General features: G+C 42.6%; 1 protein-coding gene and 1 long non-coding RNA gene across 2 annotated transcripts in view; both read right to left on the bottom strand.

The window, feature by feature from the left end:
* The window catches only part of TACR3 (tachykinin receptor 3), a 556,678-nt gene that overhangs the window by 143,882 nt on the left and 389,578 nt on the right, over positions 1-23,218 (bottom strand). The gene's annotated exons all lie outside the window — the stretch shown is intronic.
* Positions 11,470-12,202, bottom strand: LOC144819895 (uncharacterized). Its single transcript, XR_013607613.1, has 3 exons — positions 12,132-12,202; positions 11,915-12,036; positions 11,470-11,636 (listed from the first exon to the last, which is right to left on the bottom strand). It is a non-coding gene; the product is annotated as an uncharacterized LOC144819895 (long non-coding RNA).

Raw genomic sequence — 23,218 nt, 5'->3', positions numbered from 1 at the left:
GAGCCTGCAAGGATTCAGCAGTAGCAGCGGTGTCCAAGAGACCGGTCCTGGAATGTATCTATTGTTGGCAATAAGGCTGATAAAAATAATGTTCAGTATCAGTTGTAAAACGCTGGGTAAACGTGCCCAAGGTTCGCGCTGTGTAAAACAGCGTAAACTAAACTGTGGATTCTGCCTGTCACCAAAAGCATGTAAGAGCACAGCATTATCCTCTGATGGCAGGAAGAAATGCCATTGGTACCATTCTAGTAGCTGAATTGCACAGCATGAAACTGGAAAATCTGATATCAATCTCTGCTTGAGCAACTTGTGTGACCCTAGTCAAATGCATTATTCTACTGAGCATCCTTTTAGTTCATTATCACATATGAGAGCATCTCTAAAACTTCAGGATGTGCAATCGATTAAAAAAACATATTTTTTATTTAATAGACTATACAGTTGTTCCATCTTTAATAAGAATTTAGGCCATGTACACTGCATTCATGACACCTGACTTGCCTCTTTGTTCACCTATAGCATTGTCATCAGAGCTGGAGCAGGAATGTTTCTTGGTTCATGTTTAAAAATTACCACTTTTAATAAATACTTTCCATATAAACTGATCTGCTAATGTGATAATCTCCTGCATGTAAAAAAAGACGCTTTCTTGAACTTTGAAGAGAACTTATCATAATCTAACGTGATGTTTGTTGCATAATTTACATGTCAAATATTTTGAGGGCTCGTCTCGTACATGGGCTTTTAGAGTCAGAGCCTACCTATGGCCTAGCTCTTCCTGTTAATTTGTTGATCGCCCATGCACCCAGGAATGACAGCACATCAGACTGGGTGAGTTTAATCATTTATTACCTTAGGTTTCCTCGCTACAAAAAGGGCACAGTTGTCCCTCGGACGGCACAAAAGTAACTGACTTCACTGGAATGCTTGCGAGTCATCAGAAACATGAAATGCAGACTAGTCCTTTACTCCATTTCCTACTCAATATTCCTAAATAGAAACTTTACAAGTACAACACATCTTACCCCAAAAAATTGACTAAAGCATTGTGAACAAAGTGCTGCACAAAACATATGTTATATTTCTGCAAATATACATGCAAATGAATACAGTAGTAATATACATCACAGACAAGAAAAGTACTGAACATAATTCCTTTAATAGGAAAGTAGTCTGCGATTCCTAACATTTCTGAGAGTATAACTCTCATCACTTGCCGTAGGAGTTTCAACCACAGCATCATCTACATCCCACAATGGAGCGTTGCAAGGTCATACATAGGATCTATTGAAATCCCCATCAACCATTAACATAAAAGCACCGTTATTTTGCTCCTCATCAGCCCAACATTGACCAGCTCTCTGGTATAAAGCCACCTGCCTGTCGTTCTAGCTTTCACCGTTGTTCAAAACCACCGAAAACCGGCGAGCATGCTTGACTCTGAATGGCCCTCTACACTTTGACAAGCCTCCTTCTCCTTTCTGAATACAACGTATTTTCAGCCAATGACCCACCTGAATACGTGAAATGTAGTTGGTATTTTGACTACACTTTCCTGTGGCTTATCAGAAAACATCTTGTCTTTCATCCAGACAGGAAACAACTTACTAAACAACACAAAAAAAGCCTTTGTCAAGCGTCACATATGAACTTTTTGGGTCCAAAACTTCTCACTTTCGACTGGAGGAGGTTTTAGTGCATATCTATGAGCCAGCCAATTATGTGTATTTTAATGAAAGCAAAACGGGTCCCTTACTTTGTTGTGAACCCTACATATAAGAGGAACAAAAGCACAAAAGTGTACCTATAGAAAGTGCCTCATGTAAGCAACCACCAAAGAGTGATTGGCAGGATCTCACCAACTTGCAAACTCTTTTCATCAGCAGCACCTGTCCTATAATAGGGACCAGAACTGACACCCAAAACAAGTGCAGAACACTATTGTATGTGTGTGTGACCTAAAAACGAATATTTGTGTGTGTTACACATCTCGAGCACAAAGCACAAAAAAGTAAAATATTAGTTGGAAAAGAACTCAGCATACGTCTTTAATTTGTAGTGGCTGGACTCACAGTTCACAACTGATTTTGAACTTTTTTGTGCTTGTGAGGAAGAAGTTCTCCTCTCCTCACCAGAATCGATAGGGAGTTTTTTGAGATGCATACCTCTCTCATGAATTTGACAATCAACCACTTGGAATGAACGCCCACCACCACCATGGCAAACTTCCATTCATTCCTCAACTCATGCATGGGGCCAATAAAAATCCAAACTCAAACTATGCCAAAGTTTGCCTGGGTCAGATATGTGACCCATGTCAGATTTAGCTCCCACCTTCAATATTTTCTCCCCTTCCTTACACATTGCAGTTCTGTACCAATTAATCAATTTGATCATCCATCCCAAGCCACCATCAATTCTCTCTCAACCTCCTCCTGGTTTTGGCTTGTCCCAGGTGTCTTTTGTGTGCCTTTCCTTCCAACTTAGGGGCCCATTATGATGGTGGGCGGATTGCCCCCGCCAGGCTGGCGGTGGGCACCGCCAGTTTGGCGGGGGCAATCCGCCCGCCATCCACTCTCATTTTCCCCTCGCCATATTAGTATAGCGGGAGGACCTCGGCGGACGGAAAGACCGTCCGCCGCTTTTCCGCCCCGGTCGCCTTGCGGCCGGGGCGGAAAAGGAATAATATGGTGGCGGTGTCTATCAGACACCACCAGCCATATTATGATGGGCTTTTGGCAATGCCGGAAAGGCAGGCGGACTTCACTCAGAGTAGGGGGGTGCACATGGGGGGGTACCTGTGGTACCCCCCTTCATTTGCATTTACAAAGCGTCAGGCACCGCGCGGTGCCTGCCGCTTTTCAAATGCAAATGATGTAATGCATTTTTAGCATTGTGGCGGGCGGGCGGTGCAGAGAGCACCGCCCGCCACAATGCTAAAAATACAGGATGTGCCCGCCACTGTGGCGGGCACATCCTAATATCCCCCACGGGAACCCGCCCTTACGGCGGGCGGTCCCTATTACCACGAGGATGGCGGGCGGGCAAAGTCCGCCCGCCATCCTAATGACTCCCTTAGTACGAAGGCCACCAGGTGAAAAAAATTTCTCACCTCCCATCAACACCATGTCATCACAAAACTATAATTCCTCAATAACCTTTAAATATGGTCTGACCAACACCGACACAGTGCCTAGCACCAACAACTGCTTCAACTCTTTGACTCTGGGATACAACGCAATTTCCTTGACCCATTCATCTTTATTAATGACACGCATACTTCGAAGTTCCAACACATACGGAATAGAGGCTACCACTCCTTCCTTTTCTCTGGCCACAACTGCTGGCCCATCCACAACCTGCTAATTAAGCTTAAACAAGCAATCTGATGACACTTCCTTCATACTTAAATGTGCTTGAGGAGAACAATAGACCTGAAGTCTCACTGATAACCTTGCCAATCTGGCTGAACCATTATTTGCCACCTCCAGCAAGTACAATCTTGACCAAAGACCTGTGGTTAGTGTGAAGGAGAAACTTAGTTCCTCACAGATACGTCCTGAAATACACAGCTCCTCAAGTCGCAAGCTAACACCATGCCTTTAATCACATCGTCCTCTATGAGATGGTCAAAGTGCAGGAGGCGAATGCAACAGTTCTTTTGCCTCTGTTGTGAACATGGGACACAATTGAAAAAAAACGCTAGGCAACTATAGGTCTATGGCAACTTTCAAACCTAGAAAAACACAGACATGATATTTGGAACTCAGTGTACACGTAAGGTCATTAAAAATTCATTTATTTCATACAAAATTCTTTAAATTCATTCTAATACATGTTTCAACATTTTCCAAGTGCAGACATATGACAACATCTCGACATACAGAGTAAAGAATACAATAGACAAACATTGACGTGTTAGCAAAAATCAAGGAGAGGATGATAATTATATATTTAAAAAAAATTCTGTACATTCAAGGAATAAACATTTAAATCAGGTGGCTAAATGATTGGTTTTCTACGCGCATTTCGGCGTGCACAACACCTTCCTCAGGAAAGCCTGAATGATTCCTATGTATGGAAATGAGAAAATGTACATTGAGTCCAAATAGGAATGACTGTAAAATAACAGTAACATCAGTTCCTTCGTTAAAAACCTTTATTCTCCAAGTGTATAGAAAAGAAAAAAACTAATATTTATTGTGCCTATTATATACATGACATGTGTAATAGGATAGGAAATGTACCTGGTGAGGAATAGAGACATAAGGTAGGGATGTGTACTTGTAATAAGCCCAACACCAAGTGCTGAACAGAGCTGAATAAAGATAGTGGAAATAGAATGCTGTTAACTTACCAAATGTTAACATTAAAAAAGGCACAACAGATAGGGAAATAACAATTACACAAATGTTGTGAGGGGCTAGATGTTCTGAAAATAATAAAGTAAATGGGTATATTAGCCTAGAGTAGCAACAGTAGCAAATATTCTAATAATATAGAAAAAAGGGGGAAAAAAGTTTACCATGGGCAGATGATTCAGTGTGCTTGAGCCCAAGCCAGAAGATGCCCCGGTGATGAGGTCAGGTATAGAACATTGTCCTGGATCAACTATGTCCGTTTCAAAATAAGGAAATTAGAGCTAGATACCAGATCTAGTGACATCATGCACAGATATGAAAAGAGTTGGCCAAGTACCTGAATTGTCGCAAGTTAATGATCTGGGAATAAGGCTTCCAGATAGTCCAAGTGTAGCAATGTTACATGCCAGAAATGGGTATGTACCCACGTGCGGACAACTCAAGAGATTGTCCTGCAGGATCGAATAGATTTCGCTTTGCCCGGTCAGTGAAAAGTGGGTAGCCTTAATATATTGGATGGATGGTCAAACTATGTAAGAAAACAGTGAAAAATAAATGCGGGGGTGCCATGATGTAATCATGTAAGGCTCAAATGACATGTGTATACCATAGGGGTCTATCCTATAGTGATATGTGTAACTATCATATATGGCACACAGCTACTCAGGGTTATGTTGTCCATATATGTCAAGGGGGAGTAGATATGTTCCTCAGTGAGCACTCCATAGGATAGAGGTGAACTGCTACGTTTGAAAAGGTCATGAGTCTATAAAGTTCGAGCAAAATATGGTACTTGAAAAAAGATTATATAATAATAACCATTATGAAGTGTGCTATGGCCGATAAAATCAAGAATCTGTAAAACAAAGCAGAATGCTCGAGAGGTGCTAAGATACTTCCCTAAATACATTTCTCTTGTTATATGGCCGGCTAATTAGCAGCTGTAAGTGGCCGTATAGTGGTGTGCATTAAAATGCTAAAGTACTAAGAGTTAGGTAGCAAGAATATTATTAACAAGGGTATATGGTCAAAATATCGATTCCAAAATATAGACTAACACAAATATCGATTCCAAAATATAGAATGGACAAAATATCGAATGGACAGAATATAGACATCAAAAATATCGTTTTTAAGGTAAGTAATGTAATATCGATTTTAAAAATATAGAAATTCAAAATATCGAAGTATTTAATATGGGTTATAAAAAATATCGAATTTTTAATAATATCGATTTTTTAAAGTGTTTTTTATGTTAGTATATGTGTGAAAAGTGTATATTTTTGGTAATTTATTTGAAGTAATTAATTTTATATTATTTAATTTTTGCGTAATTTAATTCTGTAGCGGGTTGTGGGTTTATAGGGGAATAGGGGGGAAGTAATTTATTTATAATTAATTAAATATGTTAATTAATTTATTGGTATTTATTTTGAATAAATTATTAATTAATTTTTAATTGGTAATTAATTCATTCTTAATTGATAATTAATTTTTATGAATTGATAATTATGTGAATAATATTAATTTATTTTCTGTAGCGGGTTGTGAGTTTATAGGGGACTTGGGTGGGAAGTAATTTAATTATAATTAATTAAATATGTACATTTATTTATTGGTATTTATTTTGAATAAATTGTTAATTAATTTTTAATTGGTAAATAATTAATTCTTAATTGATAATCTATTTTTGTTAATTGATTAATTGATAATTATGTGAATAATATTAATTTATTTTCTGTAGCGGGTTGTGGGTTTATAGGGGAATAGGGTGGGAAGTAATTTAATTATAATTAATTAAATATGTTAATTTTTTTATTGTTATTTATTTTGAATAAATTGTTAATTAATGTTTAATTGGTAATGAATTAATTCTTAATTGGTAATTAATTTGTATTAATTGATTAATTGATAATTATTTGAATTATATTAATTTATTTTCAGTAGAGTGGGAATAGTACATTTTAACCCTATGCTATCCAACGCTTTCCCTACTGTTGCACTCACTGGAGTGGGAATAGTAATTTTTACCCCTACGCTATCCAACGCTTTCCCTACTGTTGCACTCTCTGGAGTGGGAATAGTAATTTTTACCCCTACGCTATCCAACGCTTTCCCTATTGTTGCACTCTCTGGAGTGGGAATAGTAATTTTTACCCCTACGCTATCCAACGCCTTCCCTACTGTTGCACTCTCTGGAGTGGGAATAGTAATTTTTACCCCTACGCTATCCAACTCTTTCCCTACTGTTGCACTCTCTGGAGTGGGAATAGTAATTTTTACCCTACGCTATCCAATGTTTTCCCTACTGTTGCACTCTCGAGTGGGAATAGTAATTTTTACCCCTACGCTATCCAACGCTTTCCCTACTGTTGCACTCTCATGGAGTGGGAATAGTAATTTTTACCCCTACGCTATCCAACGCTTTCCCTACTGTTGCACTCTCATGGAGTGGGAATAGTAATGTTAACCCCTACGCTATCCAACGCTTTCCCTACTGTTGAACTCACTGGAGTGGGAATAGTAATTTTTACCCCTACGCTATCCAACGCTTTCCCTACTGTTGCACTCTTTGGAGTGGGAATAGTAATTTGTGCCCCTACGCTATCCAACGCTTTCCCTACTTTTGCACTTCCAGGAGTGGGAATAGAAAGTTTTACACTCCCGCTATCCTACGGTAATAATATTGTGTATTTTTTATTAATATTATGTTAATATATATATGTTTTAACATTTTTAAAAGTTAAATTAATTATTTAATAATTTTAAGGTAATTTAAGTATTTTTAAGTATATTTTAGCTATTTATTTTTATTATTTTTTTAATTTTACATTATTTTTAAGAAATTCGATATTTTTACAAAGTATATATCTTTAAACTATATTTTGGGTTCGATATTTTGGTACTTACCTGTTTTTAGATAGGAATTCGATATTTTGTCTGTCGATATTTTGGCATCTATATTTTGGGTAGTCTATATTTTGTCCCTCGATATTTAGTCACGCATTGGCATAGCCAGAACTTTTGACTATGTAGTAGAGCATTGTGGCTGCTGTGCATCATGTTGAAAGTTATAATAAAATGTGTTAAGCATTTTTGTTACCTTTACACAAACCACGATGACATTATATACAACTGAACATCCTGATTAAAAAAATATTTTAACATAAAAAATGTCTTCTAGTTTTTTGTACTCGCACTGCTGGCAACTTCTTCCTGCCAGCTCTCATGCTTGTTTGTATTAATGTTTTTTGCTATGGGGGAGCAGGACATAAATAACGGGGGGTAGAGGTTGGAAAACAGTAATTTAATTAGAACACGAGCAGTGGACGGACACCAGGGGAGAATCAACAGATGCCAGATTTCGAGGGCAGACTGATATGATGCTCAGGTGATGTTTAGGTGGTGTGCTAATGCAAAATAGTGGTAGTGAATGATGTTTGGTGCTCAGGTGGTGCCACAATATGGTGTGGATTGGAGGTACATTGTGGATTGTGGAGTTGAAACATGTTGTTTGGTGTGTAAATATGTGGTGTGCATTGGAAATGTGTGGAGTTGAATTGTGTGGCCTGGAACTGTGATGTTGAGTGAAATTATGCTTATTGAAATTGTGTCATGGTGTGGAGTGCATTTATGTTGATTGGTGGTATGTGGCATTGAGTGCATTTGCGTAGAGTGTATTTATGTTGCATTGAGTAGAGTGCAATTATGTGGTGAGTAATTATGTGGCACGGTGATATTATGTGGAGTATATTTATGTTGCATAGAGTAGAGTGTAATTATGTGGCATGTAATTATGTGGTATGTGGAGTGTATTTATGTTGCATTGAGTACAGTGTACTTATGTGGCATGTAATCATGTGGCACTGTGGTATTATGTGGAGTATATACATATATATATATATATATATATATATATATATATATATATCCAAACAAAAGGTTGCCCTCTAGTGAAGACGCCACACACGGGTAGTTTTGACACCTTTAATGACAGGTTCCAGTGAGGTGGTCCTTCTTTCCACACCAGTTTGTTGTCAATGCCCAACGCGTTTCGAACACTATGTGTCCTTGTTCACGGGCCGAAGAAAGGAAGGTATATGCAGCTCCTCGTGGTAAAACACCTGATAATGTTGGCCAAGTCCCGCCCCCAGTGGGCGTATGCAAACGTGCATGCTGGTACTCGTAGTTTTACCACCATCCCAAGTGGGTGCTGCTGAGCCCCCTTACAAATGTCATCAAGTTTCACCCCAGTGGGTAGGATAGGAACAAAAGAACTTGCGCACTGTTATTTCCAAGTCCTGTCGCACGGTTCAACCCGTTCCTTGTTGAATCAGTGGATCTGATTCGGATCCGCAGGAGTAGCGGCGGAGCGTCTTCGCGGCTGAGCAAGCCGCTACAATCCAAACAAAAGGTTGCCCTCTAGTGAAGACGCCACACACGGGTAGTTTTGACACCTTTAATGACAGGTTCCAGTGAGGTGGTCCTTCTTTCCACACCAGTTTGTTGTCAATGCCCAACGCGTTTCGAACACTATGTGTCCTTGTTCACGGGCCGAAGAAAGGCCGAAGATATATATATATGTTACATTGAATAGAGTGTAATTATGTGATGTGTAATTATGTGGTATTATGTTGAGTGTATTTTTGTTGCATTGAGTAGACTGTAAGTACGTGCCATGTAATTATGTGGCAGTGAATGGTATTATATGGAGTGTATTTATGTTGCATTTAGTAGAGTGTAATTATGTGGCGTGCAATTATGTGGCACTGAGTGGTATTATGTGGAGTGTATTTATGTTGCATTGAGTAGAGTGTATTTATGTGGCTTGTAAATATGTAGTACTGAGTGGTATGTGGGGTGTATTTATGTTGCAATAAGTAGAGTGTAATTATGTGGTGTGTAATTATGTCACACTGAGTGGTATTATGTGGAGTGTATTTATGTTGCATTAAATAGAGTGTAATTATGTGGTGTCTAATTATGTGGCACTGAGTGTTATTAAGTGGAGTGTATTTATATTGCATTGGATAGAGTGTAATTGTGACATGTGATTATGTGGCACTGAGCGGTATTTGCAGTGTATGTTGCATTGAGTGCAGTGTAACTATGTAGCATATAATTATGTGGCATTGAGTGGTATTATGTGAAGTGTGTTTATGTTGCATTGAGTAGAGTGTAATTATTTGGCATGTAATTATGTGGTACTGAGTGGTATGTGGAGTGTATTTATGTTGCATTGAGTAGAGTGTAATTATGTGGCGTGTAATTATGTGGCACAGTGGTAATATGTTGAGTGTATTCATGTTGCATTGAGTAGAGTGTAATTATGTGGCCTGTAGTTATGTGGCACTGAGTGGTATTATGTGGAGTGTATTCATGTTGCATTGAATAGAGTGTAAATATGTGATGTGTAATCATGTGGTACTGAGTGGTATTATGTGGAGTGTATTTATTGCATTGGGTAGAGTGTAATTATGTGGTGCGTAATTATGTGGCAATGAGTGATATGTGGAGTCTATTTATGTTGCATTGAGTAGAGTGTAATTATGTGGCCTGTGGTTATGTGGCACTAAGTGGTATTATGTGGAGTGTATTTATGTTGCATTGAATCGACTGTAATTATGTAACTTGTAATCATGTGGTACTGAGTGGTATTATGTGGGGTGTATTTATGTTGCATTGAGTAGAGTGTAATTATGTGGCACTGAGTGGTATTTGGAGTGTATGTTGCATTGAGTGCAGTGTAACTATGTAGCATATAATTATGTGGCATTGAGTGGTATTATGTGGAGTGTGTATATGTTGCATTGAGTAGAGTGTAATTATTTGGCATGTAATTATGTGGTACTGAGTGGTATGTGGAGTGTATTTATGTTGCATTGAGTAGAGTGTAATTATGTGGCGTGTAATTATGTGGCACAGTGGTAATATGCTGAGTGTATTCATGTTGCATTGAGTAGAGTGTAATTATGTGGCATGTAATTATGTGGCACTGAGTGGTATTTGGAGTGTATGTTGCATTGAGTGCAGTGTAACTATGTAGCATATAATTATGTGGCATTGAGTGGTATTATGTGGAGTGTGTTTATGTTGCATTGAGTAGAGTGTAATTATTTGGCATGTAATTATGTGGTACTGAGTGGTGTGTGGAGTGTATTTATGTTGCATTGAGTAGAGTGTAATTATGTGGCGTGTAATTATGTGGCACAGTGTTAATATGCTGAGTGTATTCATGTTGCATTGAGTAGAGTGTAATTATGTGGCCTGTAGTTATGTGGCACCGAGTGGTATTATGTGGAGTGTATTTGTGTTGCATTGAATAGAGTGTAATTATGTGACGTGTAATCATGTGGTACTGAGTGGTATTATGTGGAGTGTATTTATTGCATTGAGTAGAGTGTAATTATGTGGTGCGTAATTATGTGGCACTGAGTGATATGTGGAGTCTATTTATGTTGCATTGAGTAGAGTGTAATTAAGTGGCCTGTGGTTATGTGGCACTAAGTGGTATTATGTGGAGTGTATTTATGTTGCATTGAATCGACTGTAATTATGTGACTTGTAATCATGTGGTACTGAGTGGTATTATGTGGGGTGTATGTATGTTGCATTGAGTAGAGTGTAATTATGTGGTGTGTAATTATGTGGCACCGAGTGGTATTAAGTGGAGTGTATTTATATTGCATTGAATAGAGTTTACTTATGACGAGTGATTATGTGGTACTGAGTGGTATTATGTGGAGTGTATGTTGCATTCAGCAGAGTGTAATTATGTGACATGTAATTATGTGACACTGAGTGGTATTTGGAATGTATGTTGCATTGAGTGCAGTGTAACTATGTAGCACATAATTATGTTGAAGGAACAGAGCAAGTCCCCAGAATAGTACCTTACTTAGAACCTATCAATGTATTGCCCATTTCTCTCGCAAACCCAGTAGTCAACAAATATTTAAATGTGACCCATACCATTAATAAACAAAAACAATTTGGAAAAAGGAGAATAGAAACCTTCAACGTGTGTATGGTATAAAAGTATACAATTTATTACAGATCAAATTAAAAACAGTGAATATACAATATAATGATAGTACCCAAAATCACAAACATCAATGATTTTAAAAAAATTGGTTCATCAAGTAAACACAATCTATTTTTGTAAAAAATTTCCCAATATTTAAAAAACAATATGAAAAAATTTCACAGTTGTTGTAGGAGTCGACGCGGCGTTTCGGTGTTTGAATGATTTCACCTTCTTCAGGACAAACAATTCTATTTAAGAAAACATCACAATTAGGTACATACTGTTATTACCATCCAAATTTACATAGTTGTTTCATATTCTTGCTAACACTTAATTCTAAAAGAATCATGGGGCACATTTTGACTACATACTGATTGATGTTATTATTCTAGGGGTTTTACATAAAGGCTTTTTTTTGGGAAATGTCGAGGTATAATTGGCAATACATTTGGTTCTTAAGGTGTGGTGATGTGTAGTCACCATTTTGGTAGCTGATGTCACGTTGGAAATAAAACATATAGCATACCTGTGGGTCATTAATTATACACTCCTCGCTTTCTTGGTTTCTTAGAGGTAGTTAGGAGCGTAGATTTTCTTATGTTGGAAACTGCTAGTCTTTGTTTAATTCCAGACACGAGTTTCATTCATCTAAATAATTGATCACATTATTGGTTTCAAATTAGGTTAGATAAGGCATTTCATTCAATTTGCCTATTTGTGCTATTAAATCTTATAGTTTTTACCTCCTCGTTGCAGGAACTTTTTCAATGGTGAGGATGCTGGAGGGGGGCCACCGTATTGATAAATAAAATAACTGAAATTAAGAAAAAAAGATTTTGTACTTTGCACCCCTTAGTTAGAGTACGCACATAATTATGTGGCATTGAGTGGTATTATGTGAAGTGTATTTATGTTGCAATGGGTAGAGTGTAATTATGTGGCATGTAATTATGTGGTACTGAGTGGTATGTGGAGTGTATTCATGTTGCATTGAGTATAGTGTAATTATGTGGCGTGTAGTTATGTGGCACTGAGTGGTATTATGTGGAGTGTATTTATGTTGCATTGAGTAGAGTGTAATTAAATGGGTGTAATTATGTGGCGCAGTGTTATTATGTGGAGTGTATTTATGTTGTATTGAATAGAGTGTAATTATGTGATGTGTAATTATAATTACACTGTTAAAAAAAATACCCTTCTGCGTCCCTTAATGACTTTTGTGGCGGCGTCCCACATGGGTTGAACCTACTTGTTCTCCAGTAGGAATACGGCTGCTGCTTCGTCTCAGGACATGTGCATCAGTACCGGAGACCTTGTTTACACTTGACACTCCCTACCTATCTTGAGGGGCATTTGCAACACCACTTGATATTTGTGCATTTCACAGCACCTCAACTGCAGGCATGATCTGCCCTAAGCATCTTGCAAAGTCCCCATTAAAGTGTCCCATTTTCAGCTGCACGGTTACTTTTCACCTGGATGGGGTGGAAGTGGCATTGGCCAACCTGCCAATGGAACAGGTTAACTCATCCATTCTAGGCATGGTGCTCCTACCTGAATTACTTTCATAGGCATGATCATCCACCATGTGCTGCTTCAAAGTAACAAAGTTCCCTAACCAGAACATATATTTTTAACTAGGAAAACAGTCACGCTGTCCATTAGATAAAATAAAATCACATTTATTGAACATTCCAATCAAACTGGTGGATGGAAACTCAAACAATGCCAAATTAAACAAACAAAAAAGATTCAGGCAATAATGTGTGACATAAATCAAAAGGTAGGTGAGTCACAATTGAATCGGAAGCAGCACTTCTGTTCCTATGTGCATTACTCTGCACAATATGATAAGGTCAGTGTGCAAGAGTCAACGACGTTTCAATCCTTACACAATAACACAAATGTGATTTTATTTTGTCTATTGGAAAGCGTGTTTGCGCCTACTGTTGTTGCCTCACACCTGGGTGCCGGATGGAAATATTCGGCAGAGTGACATCATCATCCTCCTTTAATGGTGTCTTTGCTGACAATGTAGCAGTGCTACATTGGGCAGGAGGTGTGCTTGCTTGGCTGACTGACTATGGTTATGGGTTCTCCAGTTGTCATGTTTGAGTCCTCCACTCCCTCTACCTTGGTGTCATCAATATGTTCCTCAGGGAGATCTGTGTAAAAAATGTAATTCTATTTAATTACTTTTATGATGACATATCAATGTTTCGGTTTTGATAGCATTGAATAATAAATGTCTAACAGTGACTACGGTGCTAAGGTTTTGGCTACATGACACAACAGCCTTAGTCTCACGGATGATCTCAACCATGGACTCCAGTGCAGTGGGCGGCTGTGCAGTTGGGGGGCCCACCTCCTGTTTCCTGGGACTCAGACATTTGTGTTGCCATCTTCTCCTTTGCTTGTAACCTGAGGTCATTCCACCTGTTCCTAATCTTATTAATGGAGCAGTGGGTGGCTCCAGCTGCATTGATTTTGTGCTGCATATCCTGCAATATTTTCTTTTTTTGGGACCCCGGGCAGATGCTGAGTCACCTCCAAAACACCACTTCTTGATTTTGGCAGCCCTCTTCAGTCAGTATCTCCAGTTCCTTCTCAGAAAACATTAATTTTCTCGTCGTGCCTCCTGCATCATTTTCCACACTTCAGCTGACCATTTCTGTTAATGAGGCTTCTTTTGAAGTTCAAAAATATAAATTGAAAATGGCAACTGCTCTCCACCTATACTCCACATCCACTGAGGCTGATCTCCAGGCATGTACTGTGAAGCACTTCCTGGGTCAGAGGTGACTACCCATTTCCAGGATGTGTTTTTCCTATATCAGCAATTCTGTTTGACATTTTTGACCTCAGTCGAAATTTCTGAAATTGCTATTACCGATTTCCTAAATTGCAATGTGACTCAGTAGTGACTCGCCAACTAATAGCAATTCACAGCATATTGCTCTTTTGAAATTACTATCCATAACGTTCGTACATGTAGCCCTAAACATGTTATTAATCACAAGCTTTAAATAAGATCAAACGAGTTGTAATCATGACTTTGAATCATGTCAGGTAAATAGTGTGTCCTATGTCACAAGGTATTCTCAGAAATAATATTCTAACATTTTAAACTAAATGGAATGTTAGATTGCCAAAATAAGGCTATAATGCTTCTTTATGTATACTAGGGATGTGATGCTTCTTTATTTTATGGTATAGGTGTTTACTTAATTAAAGTTTAGGAAAATCCCTCTGTTTACAAAAGAAATGCTGCCACATCTCATGCGTCTCATAAATCCTTTGCTGCTCCATTCCAAAAGACCCTGTCCCCCTTGCACTCCGTACTCCTTTGCAACCGGAGCTTTCAGTCCTGCTTGCTTTCACATTTTGCACTGTCCTTTGGCCCCAGTGCTACCAACTTGCACCATGCATTATCACAACTACGATAAATTTCCCCCAAATACACTTTTATTAATTTCAATGTTTGCTGTGTGGCTGCACACTAGATGTACAAATTAATTTCCTCTGTTGGATGATGGTTTACGAAGGTGTAATTCTACAATAAATAGCTGTCACTAAATATTTGGGGTTTGATTAACATGCTCCACTTTATAAGGGAAAAACTTCAACCAAGGGTCCACATTTATTCAGTGATACCCTTTTAAAAGAAAAACAATGGGCTCGAGATTCACAAAGGTAATGTGAGACAAACGTCTTAACTCTATGACTTTTGGGGCCATATGTAGGTGGCCAAATACTGGTCGGTAAAGCCGAAAATCGGTAGATTTCGGCTTTACCGACCGGTATTTAGCCATGTGAGATGTACGTAATACCGAATGGCATCGATAATAACGAATCGGTAAATAATTAACGATTCCTTATTTACCGATCAGAGAATACTGAAACAATGAATACCGAATCGGAAATAAAAATTCGGTAAAAACCCCAAAATGCGATGTAGCAAACATCGGTATTACCGATTTTGACCAAATTCGGTAATAACGAATCGGTATTTACCACTTATCCTGAGCAGGTGGTAATCAGGGGCAGTATATAAAAACAGCCCCAAAATGCAACTGTGTGAACACAATGGCGGGCCTCTACCTCATAGCAAGGCGGCTACGCTTGAGAGCAGCAGGAGTGAGGATCTGGAGACGGGAAGAGCGGGTGTACAGACTATGCATCAAATTGTTTCAATTGACTGAACCTGAAATCCATGAAAGGTACAGACTGCACCCACACACCATCCTTGACCTAATACGGGACCTAAAACCCTATCTGGAGCATCAGACACCAAGGGCGCACGCAATCCCCACCCATGTCCAGGTATTCTGTTGCCTGCACCTCCTTGCATCAGGAAGTTTCCATGGGTGTGATAGCCGCAGTGGGTGGTGTGTCACAGAGCTGTCTCTCGTTTCTTCAACACCTTCTTGGATGCCATGATGGACAGAATGGAACATTACATTACCTTCCCCAGTACACAGGCGGAGCTGCAGAGGACAAAGCTGGAGTACTACCAACTTGCGCAGTTCCCACACGTCATTGGCTGCGTCGATGGGACCCATATACCTATCTGCCCACCTGCAGCAACTGAATAAATCTACAGAAACCGCAATTCCACCCACTCCATCAATGTGCAGGTGATATGTGATGCCAAGTACATCATAACTGACATTGTGGCCAAATTCCCCAGGAGTACCCACGACTCGTACATCTACCGGAACAGTGGTATCCATACACGTCTGCTTGCTGGTGAATTTGGAGAAGGATACCTACTAGGTAAGTCAATGTGACACACCTTGATGTACACCCTGGCTCAAGCTGTTGTTCACACAAATTAATGGCACTTTCTTCTGTACCTAGTTGACAGCGCATATGCCCTCCGGCCTTATCTACTCACACCATATCTCAACCCAACCACCCCAAGGGAGAGGAGATACAATGTGGCACATAGGAGCACACGCAACGTGGTGGAGCGCACGTTTGGATTGCTTAAAAGCAGATTCGGTTGCCTCCACAAAAGTGGAGGTGCACGTCTGTACAGCCCCGTCAAATGTTGCAAGATAATTGCTACATGTGCAATGCTACACAATCTGGCCACAAAAAAAGGAACAGCAGTGGAACTAACTGACTCTGAGGACGAGGATGAGGACAACCCTTAGCCAGAGCCCTGCGCAGCTGGTGTTGCAGTTGAACATGATGGGAGACAGAGACGGGCAGAGATAACGTCAAACTATTTCTGAGTGAGTAACGAGACAGAGCCAGTAACAGTTTTATGTTAAGGTGTTTAATAAGCACACCACCAGTATTGCGAGCAGTGCCAATCGGACATGGGTTACATCACCCATCTAATGTTTGGCAATAGGCAGTGGTCCCTACTTCCTGCATCCACGCGCTGCATGTGCACGTTCCCTGGCAACACTGTCTGTAGTGTCAGACTGTTCCTGCGCAGCGCGTGGCATTCGCTGCGCCTCCTACCCACGGTGGGAGTGGGCGTAATGCTACCACGGCTGGTAGACTGCTCACTGTCCCCCCTTCCATTGTGGCCGCCTTTGCAGTCTTCAGGAGCTCTAATGCTGAGGTCATAGAAACCATGCCCCTGGCCACATCCCTGCTACAATGCGCCATCTCCTCATGCATGGCGATAGACCTGCGACACATCAGTGAGGTTGCAGTGGCCAGCCGGTTCACGGACTTGGTATAGGCCTGGAGCCTCTGCCTCTCCCTGCGCCTGCCAAGACGGTGCTGCTCCAGCTGGCTGCAGAGGTTGTCCACAGAGGTTGCTACTCTCTCTATTCCCTCACACAAGTTGTCTCCCATTGCACTGATTCCCTTTTCCATCCTGTGCATGTGCTTGTTGATGTGTGCCACCTCCCTCTGCAGTGATCTCATCTCCCTCCATTGCAGGCGCTGGACCTTCAGCATGTTGCCTTCCAGTCCAGCAAACAAACTTTCACCCTGTTCGGATGCTTCAGGACTGTCCGGCCTTGCCCTGCGGCATCGGGATGAACTGTGGGTGCCCTCGGATGGAGTACCAGCCCTCTCCCTGTTGCCTCCCTCATGGATTGGACTTTGTCGGCCCCCTGTGCCCTCCTCTGACAACTCCTCCATCTGCTGGAGGGTGGCCACGGCATGCCTCCTGCCTGACTGTGGTGGTGGTGGTGTTGGTGATCGTTGCAGTGGGGACTGGGTATGAGGGGATGGCGGTGTTCCCTGGTGCTGTAGTGATGCCTGTGGTGGAGGATTTGGTGGTTGTGATTGCGCCGAGCTTGTGGTCCCTGCAGGCATGCTTTCCTCCTCATGTTGCCTCCCCTCTGGCCTGGCTGACTTTGCTCTGCTCCCCTCTGCAGCACTGCGAGATGTCTCGCCTGTAATGACACAAATGTAGATATATTCACTGCTCTGTCTGCATTTGAATTACATTAAACATCATGCCTACAGATCACAGTGATTGTCCTGACATAGCCAATTACTTTAACATGCTATTGTGTTTGCTAGCCTGACTGTCCTATACATCAGTTCCCTCTAACTACATCTCCCAAAATGCATTGCAGGTTATGAGTAAGACATGGAGTGGAGTGGGAGCCCCTATGCCACTATGGGGATTGGGGTTGGGGAGGGGGTAGCACAGCATGCTGGGCATGCTTCTTACCTTGTTTCCTTGCTGCTCTGGCAGAGCTGTCTGTGTCTCCCACGCCACTCACACTCTCCGGCTGGATGGTGGACTCCACCATCAGTTCCAGTGGTGTTGGTGCTGGTGCTCTGTTCTTTCCTCCACCTGTGTTGGCAGCCTGCCTCTTCCTCTCTGCCATCCTTGCTTTTGCTGTCTTCCTGAGGTCGTACCACCTCTTCCTGATGTCCTCAATGGTACACTGGGTCACACCTATGGCATTTATTTTGTCCCGAATGCCACTCCAGATTTGCCTCTTCTGTGACTTGGGCACTTGGTGGGACTGCGGTCTAAAAAGCCTGTTATGGTCCAAGCTGACATCCTGGATCAGTACCTCTAGCTCCTTGTCACTGAACTTCAGTTTTCTTTTCCTCTCACTTCCCTCCTTCTCCCTGTCCTGGCTTGCCATTTCAATGCTTGTTTCCTTTTTTGTTTTCTTGTTTGTAGCTGTGAGGCTCTGTTGTTGCTGGCTCCTCAACTCACCTGCCTGCCTGCCTCACAGTGAGCTCCAGGTCCTGTGCAGCTGCCTGGGTGTGGCCACTTCCTGTTTGGGAGGTGATTGGGTGATACAGGATTGGCTGATTCATCGAATTACGAATTTTTGAATTACCAAATCGGTATTTACCGATTCGGTAATAAATTCTGTAATTCCGATTCGGTATTGGAATTTCGGTATTTTTTTTTTGACTGATTCGTTCCAATTCGGTATTTTTTACCGAATTTTAACGAATCGGTAATGTTTACCGATTTTTTTATCTGCATCGCATATACCGAATTCTTAATACCGATTCGGTAAAATTCGGTATTAAGGATTCGGTATTCTTGATTTACCTACATGTGGCCCTTGGTATTCACAGATGTAATTTACAAATTGTATCTTTAGCTCTGCAGTCGGACCAGAATCTCTGTCTTTGATCATACTCTCCACACCCTGGCCGTACTCTCCAGCCAGATGAAGTGTAATCAATGGGCCGGAATGCAAATTTTACTAAAAGAAAACATTAGGAACGTGTGACAAATGGTAGAGGAGGACATGAGAATCATTTTAGGCAGGGAAAAGTGTGTGTCAGGACACTACATCATATCCCAGAAAGGTTTGCTCCTTTGCAACATGGTACATGCAGTCCACACTTTGAGCTGACCTCAGTGTTGAGCACAGTGAGGGCAGCTCAAATTGTGGACAGTGGCCATCCCTGGGATCCAGCCTAAATACAATGGGGTCCCCTTTCCCCATTGTATTTAGGCTTGGCCCTGGGGACACTATCCCCCAGGGCCTGGCCAGGTGTCCCCGGGTGCCCTGGTTGCACCGAGGGCATCCAGTGTGCAGGATGGAGACCGCGGGGTGAGCCTAAAGGCTCCCGCTGTCCCAGCTGGCTCCTTGCCTCCTGCGGAAGCCAGCATTGCCTTTGTACACAGGGAGCAGCTGGAAATGCAGCTCTGTGCATGCGAGAGCAATAGTTTTATCTCTCTCCCTGCCCGCATGTCTGCAGGTAGGGAAAGAGGTGAATCCTCTGCTTTCAGCAAGTGAAAACACATTGACAGCTTCCGCTTGCTGGAAGCGAAGTGTTTGCTTTTCCTTAGTGGGACCTATCATCTCACACCAAGCAAAAGCAAACAGCTATGTCCTGGAGTGGGCACACCGGAACATAGCAGTAGCTGACCCTAAGGGGGTGTGGCGCTATTAATGGCTCCTTGAGGGGAGGGCCGCGCTGCCCCTCCTTTGTTCTGCATGGCTGGCCCTGGGGAGGTGGCCACAGGGCTTTATATGGCCCAGAAGGGAAGCCAAACGACCCTTATCTTTAGGGATTTTATTTTACCCTGGGAGGTGGTGATTCCTGGAGCCCGGTGGGTCTGCTCAGCCCCCCCATATTGTTTCAATAAGTAGTCCTGGGGAGGTGATGGTCACTGGGGACCGGGGGAGTCTACTTGACCCCCATATCATTTTTAATTTGTAGCTTTGGGAGGTGGGTGCCCCAGGGGTCCGGGGGGAGGGGTCAACGCACCCCGCTCAATATCAAAACTAGCCCCGGGGAGGTGGTGTTCCCCGGGGCATCTTGTAGCTCTTGGAGGGGGGCTCCATTTTTACGTAAAGACTGCATGTCCCAGGAAACTGTCCCGCCCAAGGGGCTATAATTACAAAAAACGCTGGAGACTGCGCAAATTTGTTTTTTAATTCATGTGGATTTTCACAAATATTTCACGAAAATCACAGTAAATTTTTAAAAAATGCTTTTTTTCCCTAGAGTGTAAGGGTATTCCTACCCTTTTCTTTTTTACTGCATTTGTTTTTGCCACTCGGCTGAAGTCGACTCCCAAGATGGTCCACAAGTTGGCAGCCAAATATAGCTCTGCAGATCTCTGCACAAGCTAGTCATTATTCATCAAGTTGTCGTGGCCACAGATATACAAATTTGGATTTCCTTTAATTTTTGGACAGAGACAGAATGGATTTACACAAATAACTGAAAGCATGGTTTGCTTAACCAGATCTAACTTTCTGCCAATTGCGGGGTAATTCCATCCAGCATTTTGGGCTGTAGCCGTGTTAAAAACTCCTATCGAAATTAACAATATTGTTGCACCCCCTTTTTTCTCGGCCCTCGCTTGACAGTTTGTCCCGAAACTTTCCATGCACAAAAAGATTCATCAGGGCACTTTTGGGGGGAAAGATTCTGTGAACAGTCTACAAATGCTACCAAAGGTATAGGAAAGTAAAGAAATGCTTTTCCTATATAAACTTGGTCCTAAGCATATAAACTTACTGGTGACTGCCAGTAGGCAATACATATATATATATATATATATATATATATATATATATATATATATATATATATATATATATATATATATATTCACTGAAAAAACCATAGGTTTCAGCCCTTATATAGTTAGGAATTAGCATTTAAAAAAACCTTTGAAATTCACTGAAAAAACCATAGGTTTCAGGAGTTATATAGTAAGGAATTCGTTTTTAAAAAACCTTTGAAATTCACTAAAAAAACTATAAGTTTTAGTGGTGTTATAGTTAGCTGGACATTTTACTCATACAAAACCAAGAAAATTGGGGAGGAGCCAAGCTCGCGTCCGAGATGGCCGCGTTTTAGCTCGGCTCCGATCACTCTCCTGTCTGCAACAAATATCCTGTACTTTATCCTGCCCCAGGAAGTATTCCACGATGTGCAGTGGAACGACGATAACTCACAGGCACTTACCGTTTGCTCCGGTGATTCCTGGGTGTCACGGATCCTGAGTTACGCCCCTGTCTGCTTCGGGGCCTCCGGAGCGGCCGGGCCTGGCACTCCTTGGCGGCGCCCGGGCTGGACGGGGCACGGTGGCCGGCCCTTGGTGGTGGTGTGGAGTCGGTCGGAGGGGCCGCTGTGCTAATAGACCGATTGCGGCCTCCCGGGCCTGGTCCGGCGATCCTGCGGCCTGGTGTTGGGGAGCTGACTTCCATGGACGGGGTTAACCGTACATCTGGCTCGTCTCCCCTTTGTTCTCCGGCCCGGCCATTTTGAGTTCCTCCGCCCGGACTCGGAGAACGGTGCCGGCGGCGTGTGGGGTGCCGGCGCATCGCCTTCTTCTGGTGGCTCCCCTTCCTGCCCTGGTGGCACTTCCGCTGGTGGTTGCCGGTGTCCTGTTTTGCCCCGCTGATATCCGGGCGGGGGTCGGTGTTCGCAGCGGCCCCGCCGGGCTTCTAAGATGGCGGCCGGCCCCATGGTTCTCGACCTTGCGGGGACCGGCGACGCGGGTCCGCCGCGCGGCACGTTTGCTGAATACTGTAAAGGTGAGCCTACGCTTCGCGACATCCTCGCCGCCCTGCGCTCCTGGGGGGCACCCATGACCACACCGACTGCTATCCTGGAGGGGGGTCCCTTTGTTGGGTCTGCCGGACCCCCCTCGGTTTGTGCGGCTTCATCTCTGTTGTGTGCTGCTGGAACTTTCCTTGGGGTCGTGGACCTGGAGGCTGCTGTTGGTGTGGATGTACGGGGGTCCGCTGCCCTTCTTTGTCCTGTGCCTCCTTCTGCTCCGGAGGTTCCCCGGCTGGATCCCGTCTGGACTGACCTCGATGGGTCTCCTTTTCCTCTTTTGCCTCACATGGCCGTACGACGATCCTGTGACGGTGCCGCTGGACCGGCTTTCTCCGTATTCTCATCGGAACTTTGCCTGCTTTCCCTGAAATGGTTACTGTACTTTCTGGATCATCCGGGTCACGATCGCTACAACTTGAGTGTATTTTTGATTCGACTCCCTGTTATTCACCTCCTGTTTTATGTGATCTGGTTCCTGGTGCGCTGGACGATTACAGTTTCCGAAAAACGAGGACAGGGTTGAGCTGATCTCGCCTCTGTGGACTGTTATTTTGTGGTATGGTTGGGTGATCCGTTCATAATTGTATGATTATGTTTGATACGTCTTTACGTTCCTGGTGCTTATCCGTGTGTTTATTATCTTCCCGTGGGCTCTGAGTATTTTCGGGCGGGGGCGTGGGAGCTGAAGGGGTTTTGATTATGTGGCTCCTCTCCCGCTGTTTTTCCCTGTTTTCCCTTCCCCCCCTTTTATTCTAAGTGATTCTTTCTTTCTTATCTTTCTCTATATTTCGGGTTCTAATTAGGGCGACAGGCACGCTGCTGGGGGGTAGGCCATAGCCTTCTGCAGGGGTGCAGGGTGGGCTGTGCGGGGTGGTGGGGGGGTCTGTTTATTGTATTTTTCCCTGTTCCTCTTTTTGGTTCTATGGCTCTTACGTATCCCCTAATTTCGTGGCGCGGTGTCGGCACGTAGCCCCCCGGGGTGTTTGTGCTGGCATGGCCCTTTTGGTATGTCTGCTGTCACGGTTTACTACGCATTCATTTCTCCTGTTGCCACTAGTTCCATGTGCCGAATTAGTATTGGGTGCTTTGTTAGCCGTGGGGAGCGTGCACTGACGCTGCGCCCTCACTTTCCCCCTCCCCTTTTTTTGATGTCCTCTTCCTCCCCTTTTTTCCCTTTCCCCACCCCATTTTTTTTTCCTCCCTTGGGTTGTCGTAACGGAGGGCTTTTAGTTTGGTATGCGTTTTTTTCGCTGTTTTATTATTATGTGCCCTGGTAGTGGTGGATGGGTGCTGAGCAGCGATGGTGATTGTTCTTGATGTGGGACTCACGTTCTGCCTTTGCCAAAATGTA

This window comes from Lissotriton helveticus, chromosome 2_1 (assembly GCF_964261635.1).
Source record: "Lissotriton helveticus chromosome 2_1, aLisHel1.1, whole genome shotgun sequence".
In the NCBI taxonomy this organism is placed as follows: domain Eukaryota; kingdom Metazoa; phylum Chordata; class Amphibia; order Caudata; family Salamandridae; genus Lissotriton; species Lissotriton helveticus.
This window is presented reverse-complemented; position numbering and strand designations above follow the sequence as displayed.